Raw genomic sequence first — 8,399 nt, forward strand, 5'->3', positions numbered from 1 at the left:
TGACTTTGCTTACACAAAACTCTCGTCACTGAACCTTCAATAATGCCCAGTATAGAATATGTGGTCATGCTGCAGTGGAAACAGAATGAATATTGTGTCTGACTCCATCATGAGCTTGGAGGACTGCATCCATACATCTCTGCAATGACTCAAATCACTGATTAATAAAGTCATCTGGAATGGCAAAGAAAGCGTTCCTGCAGGACTCCCAGAGTTCATCAAGACTCTTTGTGTTCATCTTCAACACCTCCTCCATCTTACCCCAGACATGCTCAATAATGTTCATGTCTGGTGACTGGGCTGGCCAATCCTGGAGCACCTTGATCTTCTTTGCTTTCAGGAGCTTTGATGTGGAGGCTGAAGTATGAGGAGCGCTATCCTGCTGGAGAATTTGCCCTCTCCTGTGGTTAGTAATGTAATGGGCAGCACAAATGTCTTGATACCTAAAGCTGTTGATGTTGCAGATCTCTCGCACGCCCTCATACTGAATGTGACCCCAAACCATGACTTTTCCTTCACCAAACTTGACTGATTGCTATGAGAATCTTGGCTCCATGCAGGTTCCACTAAGTCTTCTGCAGTATTTGTGATGATTGGGATGGAGCTCAACAGATGATTCATCAGAGAAATCCACCTTCTGCCACTTTTACAAAAGGTCAACAAGAAGTCAAGTTATTATTTGCAGCTCTTTACACTGGGATTGACGACAAGACTCTTGTCAGGAAGGGTATATAATCAGCAGCCTACAATTATGCCTTTTGTGACTGCTTTTCTCAAATTTTATGTCATTATTTGCTTCAGTTTTCGTGTTTTGCTCTGATAACACAAAAAAATCGTGTCATTTTCTCTTTTTTTGAATCTCAGCAACCAATAACTCACCATTCTGAAGGTAATTTGAAGCAGGAATACAGAAAGATTCCAGCAGGTGGCGCTTTTAAGATACTTTATCAGGGGTGTCCAAAGTCGGTCCTGGAGGGCCGGTGTCCTGCTGACTTTCGCTCCAACTTGCTTCAACACACCTGCCTGGAAGTTTCTAGTATACCTAGTAAGAGCTTAATTAGCTGGTTCAGGTGTGTTTGATTAGGGTTGGAGCTAAACTCTCCAGGACACCGGCCCTCCAGGACCGAGTGTGGACACCCCTGCTCTTTATTATTATTATTTCAACATACTTATTATTAAGCGAACAACTTCCTCACAGTTATGCGTAATAGACACGCAATAATCTGTAGTTCTTTTAATTAGCATTCTGGTGCAGTTTCGTACTCTAATTAAGCGAAAATCTTTTTAAATCCTCTCAAAAAACCCTGAGGTTTTATTCTGCGCTGCAGTAAAGCATCAGATGATCTCGCATGACTCTTTTCTGTCTGTTTGATTGTCATTTGTGCTGTCTAGACTGATTTCTGGATGAATCCCAGAGTTGAACAGACAAACAGAGATCCTGCCAGAAGCGCTGATAATGCTAATGCGCTTCTATATCGGGTCAGAAGAGAGAGGAAATCTGGCCAGCCATAAACTACAGACTTTCTCCCATGATTTGACTCAAATCTCAGTCATTTCCCCCTTGTGTTTACATCGTTTTGAACATTAAATGATATGATTTAGTTGCAAAGCGGTCTGAGAGTGAAACATAAGACTCTAGCGCCTTTAATTCTCTTCACGAAACAGTTATTAACTCTCTAAAATAAAACTAATGTTGCAGTGGGATGAAAATAAAGTGCAGATTATATATATTGATTTTCATCTTAGCATAATTATATCATGCACAACTCCTTGCGCAGTGTGAATAATTTGGTTATTATTATTATTAAGCGATAATGGCTTAGCAAACACTTCTGTGCAAAAGCTCTGTGTCAGACTCAATAAAGTATTTAATGATTAGGGTTGCAAACTTCGTCACTAAACAAAATAAGAGACAAATTATAAAAAATTCCCAGTGACATATTTAGTGATGCATCTTGATTTTTCATGGCTGATTCCAATTGGTATTTTTTTACAAGCAAATTTGCTGATTATGATCCAGATTTATTGAGAGGGGACTGGCTGCAGACTTAGTACAGATGCAATCTAAGCTGCATCCAATGCTTTTTAACCCCTAACCCTACCCCTCACAGTGATATCACTAGCTCCATTGAGTGCATTGTGTCTAAAATAGAGCGATGCAATCTTGCGTCATAAAGGCTGCATCCAGATACTATTAGATTTATCAAATTTTTTAAAGCTAGAAAAAATAAAGCATACATAAAACACACACACACACACACACACACACACACACACACACACACACACACACACACACACTTTCCATAGCCAGGTGTAAACCCAGGATATTGCACCTAATACTTATTCAGGTTTTTCCTTTGCTATATTTTCTTGCTATTTTATTTGCAAACTTTGAAAAGATTCACTTCACGTTAGGCAAATACACGGCAAGACAAAACATTTTGAAATGTTCACTTACGGTATAACGATGTATTTATGGTCCATGTAATCCGAAATGATGTCCTTCAGCTTTGTGTGTGTGTGTAATCAGGTGAACTGAAACTGCTGTGTGGCTGCAGGGCATGACGGGATATGTAGTTCTGGTGAATGACAGGAGTGTTCTCCAGTGACCTGTGAGGGCTACATCGCTGGCAATGACAATAGTAGTCAACATTTGAAGTCGTTTAATACCTTTCATCAAAGTTGCACTATAAAACTACGCTATGCCTTAGGATTAATTTTGAAAAACTGTTTTGGTCCACTTTAAATATTCAGATATATTCATATATAGTTGAATGTTTCAAATCATATAAAAATTCATAATTGTTTTCAGGAGAAAATAATTAATATTCAAAAAGAACACTGTACTAATGTTAAACGGTTAGTATTTGTGCTTTAAAGGTGCTGTAAGTTTTTGACTCTTATAAAGCATAAAAATGCCATAATATGTTTGCAGATATTTAAGAAACATGCTCAGTGAACATTCTTGTTTATCTGAAAAACAATGCTGAAGATATTCTGCTTTAAATATGTGTTTTCCGTGCCAAAATGGCTGTCTTTGTTTTGGTCATTTAACCCACCCAATGCCAGTTTAGCCAATTATATTTCAGCAGCCCGGGTTGCCTTAGTGGAAAACAGCGCATTTCATTCATTCAGTCAGAAAGGCTCTCAGAGTATGTGTCCGTGACTGAAATGCGACCTCCGGTGGACAGTAGCAGACTCTGAAATGAGTCGCAGATTCAGAGTTCCACATGTGGTTATTAATTAGCAAATAATATAAATATTACGAGTGTAAACATTAGGTGAGCAAGTTAAATTGTGACCTCTTGTCCTAACAACATGCTACGTGACGAGATACGCAGTGCAATTTGTCTGTTTGCACCAGACGAAACACGACAGAAATGTAAATCCAGCCATTCAGAAGCACAGAATAGTGCACTCACTGCACTCCAGTGAAATTGTAAGGTTTATAATCTAATGAATACATATTAACCCTCTTTAACATTATTAAATGTAGATGCTGAATCACTGATATGTGTTGGTTTGTATTATTTCACGGTTCTAAAGTTCAATTTCAAACAGTTTATTTTATTTTCCAGATCTGAGGTGAACTATCTGCTGCTGCTTTCAGTAGTACGGCGATAAATGTCATGTAAAATGGCATTCAAACTCACATTATGAGCATTTAACACTGAATAAAGCACATGAGGTGTACCTGAGCTGATCATTTATCCTGTTGTTCACCTGTGAGAAACAGAAGCCGTTTCTAATATATCAATTCGAGGTGTTGGTTAGGACAAAAACTCCTTTTTATATGTAAAATATTCCTTCTATCGGGTGCCATTGCTTAAATACGCTTTAAATCACTCGCTCCAGTCCTCAATCTGGCAACCTGCACTTGCGTTTGTTTTGATCCAGGAGTGCAATACCCAGTTCAACCACTGGGTGTCAAACTTACATCCTGCACCTTTAACATCCATACGACTGCACTATGCATTTGTTTTATACAAGCTACCTGTACTAAACTGTGTATTCTGCATCTCATCCTGCACAGATTTGCGTTTTTCTTATAAATAAAATATGTTTTTTGGGGTGATTATTATTTGAGACCCTCAAAAGTTCAAACAGTTTCCTGCAAAATTGAACAGCACTGATTGCTGCTTTAATCATGTGATCATATTAGGACGAGCAGCAGCTGTTTTGCATTCAGAGTTCAGGGAAAAGCTGCCACACCAATCGTAAACAAGTTCATTAAAACAAATGAAGCAGAGCTCAGTTTGAAATAAAAGCAAGTTCATAACTAAACCTCATGCACAATGGTCCGTGAATAAGTGCGTCATCAGACGTTTCACTCTGACTGAAGGAAGCTCCTTAAGATGACTCGACACCGCAGGGTTTTTGCTTGCACAAATTCAATTTAAAGCGACAGACCCGAAGCAATTATCCAGAGTGATCATGGAAAAAACACTGTGGTCAGTGTCCTTCTGCGCAGTTATCAGAGAGAGACTGGAAATCTGTGGGAATGACCATAAATAGACCTAATGGTGAATTACGAGGAGCCAGACTCTTTTGTAATAGTTCACAGACCCCTGTCCATCTAAACACATGTATTAATTCACCAACATGCTTATGAAAGCTTATTCCAAGAGATGTCACAATCAAGTCTATAATTCAAGCTTTAATGTTTCCAATCCTACACTTTAGACTAATTATTCCAGCCTTCACCTTTTTAGTTGAGTCAGATTAACATTTCTAGTCATCTCAACTCAATCTGACTAGAAATATTGTTAAACTGTGCATAACTTCAAAAATGTAGTTGAAACCTGACTTATGTATTAAAATAAGTAACAAAAACATTTGTAGTCATGACTATTTGTCATATGATTTTTTATATTCATTCATTTTCTTCGGCTTAGTCCTTTAATTATCAGAGGACGCCACAGCGGAATGAACCGCCAACTACTCCAGCATGTTTTACGCAGCGGATGCCCTTCCAACTGCAACCCAGTACTGGGAAACATCCATTCACACACACACACACACACTCATACACGCCAATTTAGTTCATCCAATTCCCCTATAGCGCATGTGTTTGGACTTGTGGGGGAAACCGAAGCACCCGGAGGAAACCCACGCCAACACTGGGAGAACATGCAAACTCCACACAGAAATGCCAACTGACCCAGCCAGGACTTGAACATGCAGTGCCCTTCTTGCTGTGAGTACTACTTAGATGCATTAATGGATAGTTCACACTAAAATGAAAATTGTGTCTTCATTTACACTTCTTTGACTTGTTTCAAATCAGTTTGCGGTCTGTTGAACACACAAAAAAAGATATTTTGAAGAATGTTGAACACCTGTAACCATTGACCTTCATAGTATTTGTTTTTCCTACTATGGAAGTCAATGGTTACAGGTTTTCAGTTTTCTTCAAAATATCTTTTTTAGTGTTCAACAGAATAAATAAACTCATAAATGTTTGGAGCCACTTGAGGGAGAAATCAGGGGAAAAGTCTAAAAATTAAAAATAGAAATTTTAGGCCTTAAAAAGTCTTAAATTCGCTAGTCTAGGTGTTAAATATTTTTGCACAGGTCTTATTTTCCTGATGTCCATGTATCGCTACATCTAATGCTCATTTAAATTCAGTTTTTTCATTGGTGCTTGGTTTTCGTGGTGTTGTAGTTCTTTATTTCAATAGTCCAAATGTAATTTGCGGTATTACAACTACAAATGAGACCAACATGCAACAGCCAATCAGCCTTCTGTTACTGAACTCAGTGCACATGGGGAATGTGACATCATCGCTGTGTTTGCGGAGGTTCGCTTTCGGTGCACACGACATGATTTCGGCTGCCGGAGTGAACAGATTTCAGGTGAACAGTTCGCGCGGCGCAGCATTTGATTTGAGTTGAAAATGAATCCGTTTGAAGAGATTTTGTCTGAAACAGCACGACTGTACAGACATCTTTATCATCCGTCCATGCGTGATCATCATAGAGATAAACAGATGACCAATAATTCTTGGCTACAAATTGCAACAGCAGTGGGAATGGAGGAAAGTGTTTTGTTAAAAAGTTTGGAAAAACCTGAGGGATAAGTTTGTTAACACAAAAAAAGATGCCATGCAAAAGTGGAGACCCGGGTGGTTTTAATATTACAGAATATGTTTATCCAGCAGTCACAGGTTTTACACTGATGTATATAGTAAAATACAGTATATAGTAAAAAGTAAAAACTATTGAATAGCTACAAACTAATATTACGTAACAAATTATTTCTTTGATAACTGGAAAGTAATATTTGAACTTATCAGTTTACAGTATTGACCTTATTCTTCAATGCGGAAGTGCGCTCGTTTTTGCGATTGTCTTAGAACTTCCGATTTAGCTGCCAATGGGAGAAATGACTAGGAATAATAAACGGCAGAAAACGGTTGAACTACTTACTCTACAAACAAGTGTTTGCATGACAATACAGACAAAGTAGAATAATATAATAAGAAAATATCAGTTTGCAACATCAAGCAGCAAAACGAGCTGTTTTTAACGTTTAAAAATGAATGGAAGTGAATGAGACCGGAAGTCTCGAGACAAAATGATTCAAATGGCTGCGCCCGCTCGTACGCGGAGAATAAGGTGAATACTGATGCCCAATTTCTAGGCTTTATTGCTGATAATGGTCAGGATTGTTGGACCATTATTGCCTTTTTAGCTTATAAGTAAAGGACAGAAACTAGCCAGACAGTAATGTGTGAGTGGAGTGGGCTAAATAAAAAAGGTCAGTATTTTTAGTAAGTTTTTTGCTTTTATTCTTGCCATAATAAAAAATATAATTGTAGAGCAACCCATGCTCTGTTGCCATTAATATTAACTTTAATAGGTAGAACTGTCCAAGATATGAACAAAAGCAAGTGATGCATCAAAGTTTGATTTATAAAATCTTGAATGGTTAGAAAACTTTATAATCATTACAATAAATTATAAAAAGAATTAGTTTAAAAATCTGGAACGATATTAATGATATGACGTAGTTCCGGAAACTTTCTACTTCTCTGTTTAGCTATCTGATTTTACGGTGGGTTTCTTTTGACCGCCCCCTATCCTTTTAAAGAATATCCCAACACCTCAAACATAAAAGCCTCGTCTGTTTTATGAGGTGACGTCACATTCGCCGTGCACACTCAATTGACCTATTGTGATATAAGTCTTAAATTTGATACTTAATGGTCTTAAAAAGGTCTTAAAAATTCTTAAATTTGACATTATATCTGCAGAAAACCTGGAATAAACAGTGAGTAAATGTAAATTTTTGGGTGAACTACCCCTTTAATGGCACAATATGCAAGTTTTCGCGAGTAGAGGATGTATATTCAAAATAAACAAAGACGTAGAAATGATTATTTTGATTAGAGAGTAACTCTTTCTAACGTGGCTTTAAGAAAGGCTGTTTTTATTATATTAGCCACGTAAATAAAGGCTTTTTAACTTATTACAAAACCCTGTATTAATTGACTCTTTAAACCGAATATTAATGAGTGGAAGAATATTACATTAATGGAGACTTGACTGTCAGTTTAGTTCATAATTATGAGCTCGCAAATATTTATTTGCCACCAGAAAATGTTTTTCAGTTGCAATGAATGGTATTTAAATGTTTATTTATTCACCAAGTAAATCAATGATTGCAGGTTTTCAGCTTTCTTCAAAACATCTTCTTAAGTGTTCAACAAAACAAAGAAACTCATAAACATTTGTAACCACTTGATGGAGAATAAATAGTGAGTAAATATTCATTTTTGGGTGAACTATCTCTTTAAAAGGCGCAATATGCATGTTTTCACCACTAGAGGGTGTATATTCAAAATAAACAAAGACGTAGAAATGATTATTTCAATGTTCTCTTGCTTACAGTTAGTCTGAGAGTAACTCTAGCTAACATGACATTAAAATGGCGGTTTTTATTATATTAGCCATGTGATTAAAGGCTTTTTAACTTATTACAAAACCCGGTATTGATCTACTCATTAAACTGAATATAAATGGAGATCTACTTGACTGTAACTTTCCTTCATAAATATGATCTTGCTAATGTTTAAATTGCTTTTCTGTGGCAACCGATGTTATTTAAATGTTTATTTATTCACCTACTTACCGCTGGAAGCATCGCAATCGCTAAGATCAAGTAAAGTACTTTAACAAAACACAAGAAAAACAGTGAGGGAAATCTCTCTCCTCTTTCCAGACTGCTCACTTCAGTCTAATCTGGTTCATCACTTCCTACACGAGATTAAAACTATCAAACGCAGATCGATAGAAGTGATCTCGGGGGTCTGGGGATTAATGTGGAGTCATGAGGAAGTAGAGCACACTTCCCTCAGGAAATCACTCAGATCTTAATTAGCTACTAATATGAT

The sequence above is a fragment of the Danio aesculapii genome, chromosome 10 (assembly GCF_903798145.1).
Source record: "Danio aesculapii chromosome 10, fDanAes4.1, whole genome shotgun sequence".
In the NCBI taxonomy this organism is placed as follows: domain Eukaryota; kingdom Metazoa; phylum Chordata; class Actinopteri; order Cypriniformes; family Danionidae; genus Danio; species Danio aesculapii.